The sequence below is a fragment of the Barbus barbus genome, assembly GCF_936440315.1.
Source record: "Barbus barbus genome assembly, chromosome: 8".
Classification (NCBI taxonomy): Eukaryota; Metazoa; Chordata; class Actinopteri; order Cypriniformes; family Cyprinidae; genus Barbus; species Barbus barbus.
Window position 1 is genome coordinate 30308608 of NC_136736.1, and position 16247 is coordinate 30324854.

A 16247-nucleotide genomic window follows, 5' to 3' on the forward strand; every position below is an offset into this window, starting at 1 on the left:
TAGAACACCCTCATGATGATTCTATACACTATTTCTTAGAAGGCACAGTCTCAATTATGGTTTGAAAGAAATGTCAAACCGTTTGAAACTGAGTCTTCATAGACAGTCTATGTCTATGGAAGTATAGAAAGTCTTGTTCTAATTACAGAAATATTGCTTATTTAGACTTGGCATGTCACAAAATTTGGTTACATAACATGAACCAATGGCATTTGATGTTATTTATTTAATGTTACAAAAATATTTAAATTTAAAAATAAATGCTGTTCCTTTGAACTTTCCTAAATGTATCATGGTTTTCTCAAAAATATGAAGCAACACAACTTTTTTCAACATTAATAATACAATTTAATGTTTCATGAACACCAAATAAGCATACAATGATTTCTGAAGGTTCGAAGAATGGAGTAATGATGCTGAAAATTTAGCTTTACCATCACAGGAATAAATTACAGTTTAAAATGTATTAAAATGTAAAACAGTTATTTCAAATTGTACTAAAATCTCACTATTTGACCGTTTGTTTGTTTTTTTTTGATCAAATAAACAGCCTTGGTGAGCATAAGAGATTTCTTTCAAAACATTCAAAATCCAACAGATTTTTATCCAACATTTTTTTGTATTATGATAATTTTTGGAAGAAATATTCTTTTAAAGGTGCCATAGAATGGAAAACTGTATTTACCTTGGCATAGTTGAATAATAAGAGTTCTGTACATGGAAATAACATACCGTGACACTCAAACACCATTGTTTCATCCTTCTTATGTAAATCTCATTAATAAAAAAATACTACTGAAAAATAGGCGAATCAGAACATTACACCCACTGTGATGTAACAGTCGGGATCATTAATAGTTACGCCCCCAACAGGTGCATACCCACCCATATTCTAGGCCAGCCGCCAGCCGAATCATCAGAAGTTCTGCAGGTATTGTGAAGAAACAAGCAAGAACAACAGCGAAAATGGCAGATCATGGAAATAAATGGTGTGTTCCAGGTGCAGGGGATGTGATGTGCAGGGATGGGTTGGTGTCTTATTCAGAAAGGCACAGAAAGCAAATAATGCGTTCTAACAAAATAACGTGAGCCACTAAAGGGACATGGTTAGCTCCTTGCTAGCGGTAGCCTGTTACATTGCAGTACATAAGATTTCACTTACCACATAAACAGAGTAAGAAGAGATGACTCAGGATGATGGCGAATAATTTACAGATCCTTACCACTGACTAACATCTGATCTTGTAAAATGTGTGGTATGTACTGCCGCTCCATAGTATAAACAGAGCACCTGAGATCGCAAATCTCGAAAGCAAAAGTGAAAATAAAAAGCGATCGTGCATTTGAAAGCAGATTTAGTGCCCCGCATATTAATAGCTGCTCCTTGATGCCTGCATTTTATATACAGTATAATTACCCAACGATAAAACTGCGAGAGAAAGTATTGAAATATATATTTTCCTCCCTGTGTTTGCTTCCTGCTGTGTGAGCTACTGAAATGAGCCGCACTGTGATACAGCCAATCAGAGCAGAGCTCAACATTATTATTCATGACCCTTCCAAATCAATAACAGACCATTTCATTCTAGGCAGAAATCATAGGGTTGTAAACGCACATGTAAAAACATTTCTGGAGAATTTTTGCCCTTACATACCTTCTATGTAGATATCAGAGAACAATTTAAAATATTATATCAATGCATTCTATGGCACCTTTGTCTGAATCCAAACCAAAATGTTGTAGCCTGGATATCCAAGAATATCCAACAAATCTGGTCTCAGCTGTTTGAGCCAGGCTGGCTATTGATGTTAAAACTATATGATACAAAATTTAAACACCTTAAGGAACCTGGGGCTGAGAGTCTGATCTGAGTATGGAATATATAAAAGATGCACAGTCAGGAACAGACCAAGTACAGTGCTGAGCAGAGTAAATAACCAGTCTGGCTTTTTGTCTCTAAGCAAACATCAACCCTGTCTTGGTGGAGAACTTGCTATTTGCACACAGGGGCAGTTGTAATGGAAATCAGAGCCTTGAGAACCTCTCTCACCAGGACCCCACACATCGTCATCTCCATCCCCTAAAAGAAAGGACCCCAGGTCCCTTTGTGATACTTTGTTATACACTGAACACAAAAATGTCTGTGAAGATACTCAGTCATCCAAGTCAACAAAGAACATTTTGTTTAATTTATTCTGGATTATCATGGGGTGTATATTAACAGATTAATTATCATGGAAGGAAAAATCGTATTCATTTTCGCCATAGAGAATACAGTTTTCGTGATAAAGTAAGCAATAATATAAGCTGCAGAAACCCTATAGGTTAATGATTTCAAATATTATGTTTAATTCCCAGAAAGAAAAAAATAAAATAAAATCTACACTACCCATAATCTTAAAGAAAGCTTTAGGAAAAGAGAAGTACCTGTTACCATGGAAACATGAATCACCAAAAGTTCAGCAGTAACCGCCCACTCCCATAAAGCATTCTGCGTGATGTAATCAATGTGGAAATCATAATTACAGCGTGATGTGCAAAGTGCACTAAGCAATTTACATATTTTTTCCTCACATTTCCCCACCTGACAAAAAACAAGGGGCTTTTTATCACTAATGCAACAAAATGAAGCATAAAGGATACACATTAGGTGTTTAATTTGTGCTTTTTCTTAGTATTTTCTCATTATCATGCTGCCACAGAGAATGATGGGAACTGTGCTGTAATTGCATGAGCCTAAATGTGGCTAGTAGTGTTTCCAGTAAACATCTTGGTTATTCAATAGCATACAAAAGGTGCACCATCAACATAAAAAAATGTACTTCATTTGTAAGAAAAATGAAAACCTTAATATGATAAATATAAATGTTCAACTGCTATGATTCTTTCACTAACATGCTTGGAAAGTTTATGCTCGACGAAAATCCCCATTTTCCTCTCATGGTAAATATGACTCAGTGACATAGATTAGATATTAGTTAGTATTAGTCATAACTTCTGATTAGATGTCATGCTTTGTTTTTGGAGAGAATAAAAAACAAATGGTGAAGAATTATTTTTTTATAAATTCAGCAATGGCAAGTAACACATTGGACTGAATAAGAAATTTTAAAGTAGAAAAACTGAAATAGTATATTCTTGCAAAATGTACTCCATAAATATTTGTTTTATTTACAACTTCAGAAAATCAGACAGGGCCCAGCATGTATCCCTGATGCACACCCCTATATGAATGCCTCTGAGAAAAGATCATTTGTATCAAATATATAAGGGTATTTTAATGTCACCTCAGAAAAAAAAAATATATAAATAATTTAAACAAGGTATATTTTAATGTATGTAGGTAGGGAAAAAATGAAACTGTATGAAAGTTTTATTCGTTTGATGCTTGAAAATCCCTTTTTATCTTTGACCCATAATCATTTAATTTAATGATTTAAAAATAAATAAATAAATAAATAAATGTGTTAATTTAAATATAGTTAATAGATGTTTTGTTACATTCAAATACTGAACAATTTCTGCCCAAACTCCTATGTTTTGAGTAAAAGTTTACTGACAGCTCTAATATATGCACATACTGTAAATGATAAATAGATATATTACATATGCAACATACACATTGTATATGCCCACTTATTATTTCCTCAAGGGCATTTCTGTAGGGGTGTGCATCAGGGATACGTGTCGGGCCCTGTCTAGTTACATTCCCTCCCAGACTTAAATGTGTGTGACATCTAATCAGAATGTGAAGTGTTAGAGAGGGTAAAGGTAAGGGCATCTCCACTTTACCTTCCATCTTTTCTGCATCCTCTCATCTTGCTCACTACCTTCACAGCATCTCTAGGTCACTGTGTCATAATACTTAGTTGGCCTCCTCTTCAATGATTTATGGCTTTATGCTAATCATGGATTAAAATGCGACTGTGAGTCGTTTAGAGGAGGGTAGATGGATATAAAGGTGTACGAGGGCACTCACTGAAATTGTGACAGCTCTTTAGAATGCATCACCAGATATTCATTTATGATATTGGGGTCAACTTTTTCAACCAATTATGGCAACTGAATATGCTTTTGTGGGTGTGTGTATGTGTGTGTGTTAATTTCCAACACTCACAGATATTTCTAATCAGGTTTGTGCCATTTTGCCTCCTCTAGAAAGAAAAAGAAAAATATATTTAACAAAGATCATGCTTAATGGAGGGAACTGAGTCATGGTAAGTACATGAGCACTGGAATATGAAATTTTAATTGGAATTCTACCTTGTAATTTTGCCATTTTCAAGACAATTAAGCAATGAGATAATTGATAATTTGCTCATGTTAAAGGTAATCATAAGCATCCATGAGCAAAAAGACCTTAAACATAGTTAATATATTGTACAATACAGTACAATCTACACTTCCAGAAAGTTTGAAATTATGACTGTGATGTTTTCAACAATGATAATAAGCGAATCAGCATACTAGAATGAGTTCTGAAAGATCATGTGACACTGAAGACTGAAGTAATGGCTGCTGAAAATTGTACTTTGCATCGCACAAATCAATGACATTTTCTAAAATATTCAAATAGGAAACAGTGATTTGAAATTGTCATACTATTTCACATTGTTACAGTTTTTCAGGTGGTAGTATAGTACTTAAAGATGCTATCTGCAAAATGTGTGTAACAAATAAGTGCCAATAAGCATGAATATTTCCTCATCCTCATTCTGTACTTATAGTCTTGACAGTACAATAGTATTCAATAGATACCTCAGACAAGGGGCTTTCAAATCAGCAGCTATCTCTCTCCCCCAAAGCTTTTCAAACTGACAAGTGACTGACAGCACAGTTGTCACTCATTCACAGCCGCCATGGATGACAAAATGCACACTGGGAAAACATTGTTGTTGAAATACGCTGTACACAAGCCGTGTGAGAAGAGGTTGATATAATTCAAGTGGTCACTTTGTCATTGTGCTGTTAAAAATGTGCACAATTCAGATATTTCCATAAGAGTTGATGATGTGTCTGAGCTCTAGGGACCAAATTCCCTATTGTATAGAAAGCACAAATTATCCTTATCAATTTCTTGGCAGTGAGGCAAATGAAGACAGCAACCAATAACAGTGGGCCAAAACAAATGTTTTGCCCCACTGTTATTGGTTATAGGATTGTTATAGGATTAACAATGCAGATTAATTTTCACAGCCTTCTTTGATCATATTTACCAAGGATGGCGATATTTTTGGCCATGACTGTATATATACTGTACATATACATAGTGATGAGTTGGCGACCTCCCCCTTATTATCATCACCACCCCGTCCCTTATTCGCCGTGGGTGTGTGAGAGAGGAGGGGCGCTGAATCAGCCAGGGCTGGCGGCCTGTTTAAATGCCGAGCGCGCCTCTCCTCGAGAGATCGGTCTCTTTCCCGTGCATGCACACTGTTGTCCTCGTAGGTCCAGGAAGGGAGCGTAGAGGGACTCCCGCACCGCCAGAGACGTGAGTTGCTGGACCCGCAGTCTGGACGAAACCGCACCCGTGATACGGCCGTCGGGCCAGGATGCCAGGCCGACTAGTCCCGTCGAGCGCCGTGGACCTAGAGGTAGACGACGACGCTGGAGAAGCCACCGTCCCTCGCACCCCGGACCTCAGAGGGGAGCGGGTGTGGCCGCCGGACTCCGCCCCTTACCTGGACCCTTACTTTCAGAACACTGCCCTCCTTCACAAACCCCGCAGCACGACAAGATCACCAGATCCCCTGTTTATTTTGGACACTTTATCCCCTTTGGACACGTTATTTTATTATTTCTGTTTAATAAAAGCCTCTCCGAGGCCTGACGCCACACCCACTGTGTCTGTCGTTTGCTCTTCCCGCCACAATATATGTGTATGTGTGTAAAGCTCTCTTAATTACAACCTTTTTTTTAATCATGTGGCTTGACATTTACCGTAGGCTTTCCTAAGTTAACGCTGACCAACTTTTAACCTGGGAGTCAAAATATCCCAGACCTGGAGAACAGAAAAAGAATCCTCTATTCTCTCTGCTGTTTCATAAAGCAATTTCACAACATCCTCAGAAATGTCACCACTTAAGCATAAAACATTACCTTTCACAAAATTTACATGAGTAAATGTCAATAATCCCACCTGTTTTCACCAGAGATCCACACAAAGGACAAAGATTAGGATGAAATGGAGAGTGTTTGCAATCGAGAGCAAAGATTAACCCCTATTTATAAATAAAATTAAAAACTCAGTATGGCCATATAGAATCATATTTGTAATTTCCTAATTATTTCTTAATCTGCAACAAATAAGAATAAGCATGAGTGAATGCTTGATACCTGACACAAACTGACCATTTGATAAGTTATAATGTAGCTGTATAGCCATATATAGTTCCCTTAAAATGAATGTGTTGTACAATTATTGGTTCCTTATTAGGTAACATTGACCTTGATATTATTGGACAATAGGGTCAATTACTATTGACAATATTATTAAACCTAGGAGTCAATGCCAAAAATAATAAATTCTTTTAAATGTTGTTAATTGAAAATTGATTTTAAAAGTTAGAATCAATTACATGAATTACTACACATCCCAGAAGAGCCTTAACAACTACATAAGGGCTTTTGATTCAGCCCATGACTTCTCTGTTTCTGTTCACAAATACGACTCATTCGGATTTACCTCACTGGTTCATTTTAGTGAATTGAACATGCACAGCATAAAACAAACCATGAGATTTAAATCATAGTTGCTGAATACTTGTCCATGTGATAATGTATTTACGTTTGTTCATAGCTTACAGTTTTGTTCATTTAAAGTCTTGTTTTGCTTCTTTTTTTTTAAAGACTTTTCAGTCCCTTCTGGTCAAGAAAGAACTAATCATAAATGGTCTAACTAAAAAAAGCTTCACAAAATATGGATTGAATAGTAATCTCATTAGAAATGTTGCTGCCAAAACCCCCCTTTTTAATTGCAAAATTGTAAACAGATGGACAAAACAAAACAGGCAATATGACTCATTGTGAAGGAGACAGTAGCTGATTAAATTAAATTGAATAATTTCAGACGAATGTACCATCGAAATTAAATAGAAAACATTCAAACCAAAACATGTATAACACTGCAGATCTCCCTTTGCTTACTTCATTAAAAACGAAGATTAAATATTTTACCCCCCACACAGGGAATGTTTTTGGCTGTTTTCTGTGGCTTGTTGCACTCGAATCTTCTAGCATGACACCTCAACTCTTTTCATAACGGACCATCAAGGGGTGACCAATCCAATCAGGCTGTTTAATCCACCAAATCTAGTCCCTGGATCCCAACCTTATGCATCTAGTAGAGCTGATCCCACTTGGTAATTGGAAGACTGCAGTGCTCATCTACATAACTCCCTTACTAAATATTCTAGTCTGTTTTTGGTCATGTCAGCACATCAGTGTTTTATTCTAAGAAGTTATAAAGGGACATTCCATGCTTCTAATGTGAAAATCTTTATCCTAAAAAAATCCTAATAACTTTTTTTTTCTAATATTAATGAATAAATGCAGGTATAATGGCTAAAGCTCCACACTTAAACCTATAGGCTGCTGGATCAAATAGGTGATTCTATGGAAGCTTATTTCTGCCACAGAATACAAAATATAAAAAAGTAATTTTGACTTTTTTCTCGCAAATCTGAGAACAATGTGAATTCTGAGCTACAACCTTTTTTAAATGTTTTTATTGCTTGAAACAATTCTGTTTCTATTGCAATTCTGAGAGAAAAATCAGAATTGGGAGATATAAACAATCAAAATATCTGAATTGTATATCTGAATTGATATAAACTGTGAATTATGAGATAAAAAGTCACAATTACTATTTTTTTCCCCATATGTTTTCAGTGAAAATTATTTGCAGCATCTAATAGACCAGTATCCAGCAGCCTACACAAGTGTTTAAATAGGTCATAGTGAAGGGGGCTTAGGATTTATTTGATCATAAAGTTCATATTTATTTCCTGTACTCGTATTCTTTATTCATTTATTTATGTTTTTACATTAAACTATAATTCATGCATGTATGAGTGCATCTGTTATAGGAACATGCGTCACTATTGGGGACAGATGATCAGATAGAATGTCTGATTAGGACTTCAAGTGAGACCAATCATGTATTTTTCTAGAAACAGATTTCTGCATGATGATCCAGCATTCACCAGCATATTTCTGGTCGAGCTGACACACCCACTTTAAAGGACTTTGAATGTCCTGGAATTGAAGCAATCAATGCTGTTGATAAAATCACAGAAATACATTTTTATTCATCCTCAAGGTTGTAAAAACACAAACAATTGTACTGCACTTACTATGTAGGTCAATAAGGCATTGCTTTGAGATCAGTGTTTAACACTGTTTTGAAAGTCTAGTCATAAGGTAGTAATACAACCCTTTGCAAACGTACAGTATATATAAATTGTAGCATTTTTCATGATCATGTAAAGCTGGTGAACCCTGCCATTTTTATGTGATATGCTCAAGGATTATAGAAAGAGTGTGTTTACAAAATGCTTCTGCTTTTAAACCTGAATGCCTAACCCCATAGATTTGCTCTTAATTTTAGTATTGTTATTTTTTTAATTATGATGCAAGTTATTCCTTTTTCAAGGTTTGTTTCTTCTTTGGAACATATTTTGATAAATTTAGCATTACATCACTTGCTCACCGATGGATCCTCTGCAGTGAATGGGTGCCGTCAGAATGAGTCCAAACAGCTGATAAAAACATCACAATAATCCTGTAGATCCTGCAGATCCGTGATTTTCTGCCTTTTTTCACAGCTGTTTCAATGAAGTAACAAACTTATCTTGCACTCGCTCACATACAGTACTTGCAGAATTTTTGTATTTTTTCCATTGTCATAATATGCATTTTTTTTTAATTGTGTATTTTTGTGTGGACACTGATATGTATGTAAACTAAAAATGTCACAGAAATCACAGATATCCGAGCATTCCTTTATTTTACAAAATATATATATATATACTGTATATATATATATATATATATATATATATATATATATTATACAGGTGCATCTCAAAAAATTGGAATATCAATTTTTTTTTTTTTTGGTAACTTATTTCAAAAAGTTAAACTTTCATATTTTCTAGATTCATAATATGTAAAGTAAAACATTTCAAAAGTTTTTTTTGTTTAAACGTTTTTTTCTGTTTTGCAAATCCTTTTTTCTTGATTGATCTTAGGAAATATTCTAATATTTTGAAATACTGGATTTTTGACTTATCTGATTTTTGAAAATTAAAACCAAAAAAAACCTTTTGAAATGTTTTACTTTACATGTAATGAATCTAGAAAATATGGTAATAAGTTACCAAAAAAAAAAAAAACTTTTTCACAATATTCAAATTTTTGGAGATGCACCTATATATAGTTAGATATTTGCATTGCTCCAGAAGATTTACACAAAAAGTGCAGGGGGAATAAAAATAGTTACCTGGCTTTCTAACAAGCATAACTAGACAGCTATTCTTATTGTTAGCTTTGCAATGCCAATTTGGTTCAATGTAGGTCCTTCATTTGATGCTAAAAACAAGTTATCATGAAGCTGGTTTCTCTCAACAAGCTTAAACGAAGTAGCGGGCAACAAATTTACCAAAGATTTATTAAATCGAAAAGACAAACCACCCTTGATGAATTTAAACATCCTCCTCTCTCCTTCAACAAATAACATCAATCCTCTTCGTGATGTTTTCCCTTGCACCATAATATGTAATTTTCCCAGCAGTTCCCTAGTCATGTTGCACATGGTCACCTGTGTGAGTACAAGAGCTTTTGAAATGGATTCCTCTTGAAACAGCTGTGGCCTCTCTAAACATGCTAAGAGAGACCCTAGACTCTATATCAAGCATCCAGTCCTCAATAGAGTGCAATAGAGGAGACCCGAGAGGTGACGCCTCAGCGGGTGAACACAGTAGGATCATCTCACGGATGATTTAAAGAACCGATAACCTCTGGAACACGGCACTCGGTGAATAAAGTCCAGAGACGGCCTCCACCTGCAAGCTAAACTGTGGGAGATGCCGCTAGCTGGCAAACAATATCTCCAGCACAGCATCCACATCAAGCTTTCTGTGATTTCGCCTCCTGCTTGAAGAACCTCTCATTATGTGCTTTGTGTTGCAAGAGCTTTCTTTATGGATCTGTGGGTGTTCTGCTCTGGAGATCTCAGCTTGTATTTAATAACAGCGTTTGACAGAGACAGAGAATTCAATTGAAGCTAGAATCTTTGAGACCCATACCAAGGTTGGCAAGTCCAAGAATACCTTCTTGCACACTTTATTCAGCTCTCCATACTTACATAATTTATATGATTCCCTGAAAGCAAAAAATTAGGTTTTAATAAAAAGGTGCATCAATCCCAGATAGCAAAATTGCTGTGGCCCAGATCCGGCCCACACTTGACACTTTCATCTGGCCCACATACCGTATGGAATGATGGCACTTGGGCGGTCCGCTCCTGTTTGCCAGATTTGGGCCACAATTAAGCCATAGCAATGCCGCATGTCAGCCGTAAACAAAACAAATGAAGCAGAACTGGCCCACATCTGGCCCAGACACCAAAATTGCTGTGGCCCAGATCCGGCCCACACTTGACGTTTTCATCTGGCCCACATACCGCGTGGAATGATGGCACTTGGGCGGTCCGCTCCTGTTTGCCAGATTTGGGCCACAATTAAGCCATAGCAATGCCGCATGTCAGCCGTAAAAAAAACAAATGAAGCAGAACTGGCCCACATCTGGCCCAGACACCAAAATTGCTGTGGCCCAGATCCGGCCCACACTTGACACTTTCATCTGGCCCACATACCGCGTGAAATGATGGCACTTGGGCGGTCCGCTCCTGTTTGCCAGATTTGGGCCACAATTAAGCCATAGCAATGCCGCATGTCAGCCGTAAACAAAACAAATGAAGCAGAACTGGCCCACATCTGGCCCAGACACCAAAATTGCTGTGGCCCAGATCCGGCCCACACTTGACGTTTTCATCTGGCCCACATACCGCGTGGAATGATGGCACTTGGGCGGTCCGCTCCTGTTTGCCAGATTTGGGCCACAATTAAGCCATAGCAATGCCGCATGTCAGCCGTAAAAAAAACAAATGAAGCAGAACTGGCCCACATCTGGCCCAGACACCAAAATTGCTGTGGCCCAGATCCGGCCCACTCTTGACACTTTCATCTGGCCCACATACCGTATGGAATGATGGCACTTGGGCGGTCCGCTCCTGTTTGCCAGATTTGGGCCACAATTAAGCCATAGCAATGCCGCATGTCAGCCGTAAACAAAACAAATGAAGCAGAACTGGCCCACATCTGGCCCAGACACCAAAATTGCTGTGGCCCAGATCCGGCCCACACTTGACGTTTTCATCTGGCCCACATACCGCGTGGAATGATGGCACTTGGGCGGTCCGCTCCTGTTTGCCAGATTTGGGCCACAATTAAGCCATAGCAATGCCGCATGTCAGCCGTAAAAAAAAAACAAATGAAGCAGAACTGGCCAAGTGTGGGCCGGATCTGGGCCACAGCAATTTTGGTGTCTGGGCCAGATGTGGGCCAGTTCTGCTTCATTAGTTTTTTTTTTTATGGCTGACATGCGGCTTTGCTTTGGCTTAATTGTGGCCCAAATCTGGCAAACAGGAGCGGACCGCCCAAGTGCCATCATTCCACGCGGTATGTGGGCCAGATGAAAGTGTGAAGTGTGGGCCAGATCTGGGCCACAGCAATTTTGGTGTCTGGGCCAGATGTGGGCCAGTTCTGCTTCATTTGTTTTGTTTACGGCTGACATGCGGCATTGCTATGGCTTAATTGTGGCCCAAATCTGGCAAACAGGAGCGGACCGCCCAAGTGCCATCATTCCACGCGGTATGTGGGCCAGATGAAAATGTCAAGTGTGGGCCGGATCTGGGCCACAGCAATTTTGGTGTCTGGGCCAGATGTGGGCCAGTTCTGCTTCATTTGTTTTGTTTATGGCTGACATGCGGCATTGCTTTGGCCTAATTGTGGCCCAAATCTGGCAAACAGGAGCGGACCGCCCAAGTGCCATCATTCCACGCGGTATGTGGGCCAGATGAAAATGTCAAGTGTGGGCCAGATCTGGGCCACAGCAATTTTGGTGTCTGGGCCAGATGTGGGCCAGTTCTGCTTCATTTGTTTTGTTTACGGCTGACATGCGGCATTGCTATGGCTTAATTGTGGCCCAAATCTGGCAAACAGGAGCGGACCGCCCAAGTGCCATCATTCCACGCGGTATGTGGGCCAGATGAAAACGTAAAGTGTGGGCCGGATCTGGGCCACAGCAATTTTGGTGTCTGGGCCAGATGTGGGCCAGTTCTGCTTCATTTGTTTTGTTTATGGCTGACATGCGGCATTGCTTTGGCCTAATTGTGGCCCAAATCTGGCAAACAGGAGCGGACCGCCCACGTGCCATCATTCCACGCGGTATGTGGGCCAGATGAAAACGTAAAGTGTGGGCCGGATCTGGGCCACAGCAATTTTGGTGTCTGGGCCAGATGTGGGCCAGTTCTGCTTCATTTGTTTTGTTTATGGCTGACATGCGGCATTGCTTTGGCCTAATTGTGGCCCAAATCTGGCAAACAGGAGCGGACCGCCCAAGTGCCATCATTCCACGCGGTATGTGGGCCAGATGAACATTATGGCACTTAAGGCAGTCCACTCCTGTTTGCCAGATTTGGGCCACAATTAAGCCATAGCAATGCCACATGTAACCCAACAACAAACCAAATAAACCACACCTGGCCACAGTTGATTTTTATACAAACCCTGGTCTTTCCCAACATTCCTCATGCAGCATGGAATGGTGGCACTTTTGCAATGCACTCCTGTTTGCCAGATCTGCTCCACAAGTAGGCCAGTTGTTCAGCCACATGTTAGCCAAGAATTACATAAATAAACCATAACTGTGTGTTTTTGTGTGTGCATGCTGTGCCATATCATTGACACTAAGAGATATAAACTAAAGAGAAATTTAAAAATGCCCCCTTTTTATGTTAAGAGAAGTTACAACAGATGATTTAAACACGTTTCTGAAAACATTTGCATTATTTATTAATATTGTCAAAGAACAACCAAGTGCAAGTTTCCATTTTCAAAACTGGAAAGCAATCTAAAAAAAAAAAAATAGCAATAATAATAAAAACACAAAATATGTGCATATAAAGCATCTTAGAACTAAACAAAAAACAAAACAAAACATGTTTCCAGTTGGTCATCCAAAAAAAAAACAGACAACGCAGAAGTAAACACACTAGAAGACATTGGCAAATGGAGCCATCCAAAATTAAAGAATTTGACCACCTTGGCTGGGCCCATCTGCGTCATCATGGCAATCTTGCAAGCCTTTATTGGATACACACAAAAACAAAATACACTGTTGAATGCTGATTTTACAATAGTGTTTTAATAGCAATAGCCCATTAATACTGAATGGGGAAAAAATGGACTGGAACTACCAGTGCATTAAACAGTTTGGTAACTCTAAGGCCTTAATTGTTAACATTAATTAATGTATTAACTAGTATTAACTAACATGAACTGCATTATTTATTAAGCTTTTTTAATGTTACAGTCATTCACTGTTTGTTCATGTTAGTTCAACCATAAGTTTATCAAGCGACGAGAATACTTTTTGTGCGCAAAAAAACAAACAAAAATAACGACTTTATTCCACTATTCATTTTCGGCTGCTTGTTGTTTTTGTTTTATCGAGTCAGGCAGAGTACATCAAAATGATTATCTGTGATCATTTCATTTACAATAACTGCTTTGGGTGCGAGTGATCTAATATTTAGGAGCCCAAGCTTTAAAAATAGTTTTTGTTCGTTTATTTTGCGTTTTTCTGGTTTAATCACGGTCAGATTTTTTCTAGATCCTGCATTAAATTTATATTTAGACCTCGCTATTCGGGGAACAGACACAGTCTGTATAGATTGGACAACGCAAGTACTTCTATCTTTTATGTGGGTAGAACAAAAGTCATCATGGCAGTTATTTGAGAATTGTCTTACTAGTCAGATGGAGCGTAGCGTCCTGGAGATGTTGTCCGACAGGAGTTCCGCTCCGACTCTGCTGGGGTGCAGGCCATCAGCACGAAAAAGCCTAGGACGCTCCCAGAAAAGATTCCAATTATTAACAAAGAGCAGTTTCTGTTCTTTACACCATGACGATAACCATTCGTTTAAAGCAAACAGTCTACTGAACCTTTCGTTTCCTTGTCGATACGTGGGAAGCAGTCCTAACACGATGATCGTCGCCGCGGGCGATGTGCTGCGTACCGTCTCGATCAGGCTCCTGTAGTCCCTCTTCAGTGTCTCCATCTGCCGCAGCTTGATGTCGTTTGCCCCCGCGTGCAGCACGACAGCACCGATGTTCTCGTTGCCCTTCAGGATCGCGGGTAAACATTCGCAGAAACATTGAGAACACGAGCACCGGGGAAACAGTGAGTGTGCACTCTACCTTCAGCTGACGTAGCACGGACGTGCCGGACGATGGAGCCTCCGACGATCACATCATCGCGTTCCGTCTCGCGGAGGGGGGCGAAGCGGTTTCGGGTGGAGATGAAGGACATCTGGGAAGATCGCATTCTGGGTGCACAGGGTCTGTGCAGAGAAACACACGGAGTAGAGGTAGACTAACAAATCTAAGATCAGATTCAATCTCTTTTAGTAGTGACACAATGTCATCATGGTCAGAGTTTGAGGCCGAACAAGTAATAATGTTAGTCGAACGATTTTGGAAAATAATCTAAATGTGTTTTTTATTTAAAAATTAATTTTTTTTTTTTTTTTTTTACTAATAATGCGATTTAATATACTAGTTGTTTAAGCTCTTTATCTTCTGTATTATTCAACAAAGACAAGCAATAAATCATTGTATAATATGGCTGGGAACTGGGAATCTTTAGTCACCTCATGATCATGATTGAGTCACCTCAAAAAAAATTTTGGATGGAATTACATACTGTATGTATTTATAAGAACTGTTTAAAAATAATAATTACACTTTAAAGTTTTAAGTTTTACACTTTAAATTACACTTTTAAATTGTAGCTTATATAAACGAACAAAACAAAAAAAAAATTCCTTGATACTTTTTTATTTTGTACCACATGAAATGTATCAGCAGCTTACCTTAATGGTGACAGTGAACTCTAAACTGTAGCATTTTATTCCCACCAGCAGTTTTCTGTAGCAAATCACATTGACATGTGTTATTAAGGTGAAAAACATCCTGACTCAAAACATTTAAAAAAAAAAAAAAAAAAGCAGGCAAACTAATTTTAAAATTACTAGGGTATACTAAAAATGTGAAATACATAGAGTAATAATACCTGAACCAACTTGCTCAATAATATCTATTAGGCTATTGTTACTTTGTAATCATCTCATAAAAGCTATTATTTTAAGAAAAAGCATGTAGTAATTTGTGCATTATTGCTAGATAACGAAAAATGCTGTCACAAAGTAATAAAACTAGTGCAGTTACTGCAGTATTACTGTAGGCCAATGTATAAACATGAATGAAAAATTACACTATAGGCTATTATATATACATTTTTCATTGTTGTGCCAAAATAAGACAAGAGTTAAATACTTTCACCGTGCAGAACTGACTGAAGATTGGCAAGATCGGAGCAACATGAGCAAATCTAAATGTATTGGCGCACCGTTCAATCGATACTTGTTCATTTCGCATTCGATAACCATAATAGATCTAGCTTAGAGCTATAAACTGCCAAAATAATGTTACTTCGAAATTAGAAGTTATTCCATTAACTCATACAACATGGATATAACGAAGCAATCGCTAAGAAAATATAAATGTATCGATCTTACCTTGATTGTTTGTTTGCAGTATTCGTCCTCCCTCCAACTGACAATCCTCTGACCTTTTGGTTTCAAGCGCCTTTTTCGCGCCTTACGGCTGTTTAAATTTAAAGGGCCGAATCAGTTTGATTTTTTTTTTTTCAAAGACAACTTCAAATGCAGTAAATATTTTGTTATAAACAAAATAGAGATCGTATCTCTAATAAATAAGTAAGCTGAAGCAAAAAAATGTGACAGTTTTTTCATGAATGCAGGGGGCTGAAAAAGTTAATTATCAAAATAATAATATTTTCTCACAAGATCTTTGTCGTTCATTTAATCGTATTTCATCAA

The 16247-nt window shown here is 38.1% G+C and overlaps 1 long non-coding RNA gene across 1 annotated transcript; it reads right to left on the reverse strand.

Moving 5' to 3' along the window:
• Nucleotides 1-13059: 13059 nt before the first annotated feature.
• LOC306873951 lies at nt 13060-15987 on the reverse strand. Its single transcript, XR_013784552.1, has 4 exons — nt 15924-15987; nt 15219-15273; nt 14097-14687; nt 13060-13428 (listed from the first exon to the last, which is right to left on the reverse strand). It is a non-coding gene; the product is annotated as an uncharacterized lncRNA (long non-coding RNA).
• Between the last annotated feature and the right edge of the window lie 260 nt (nt 15988-16247).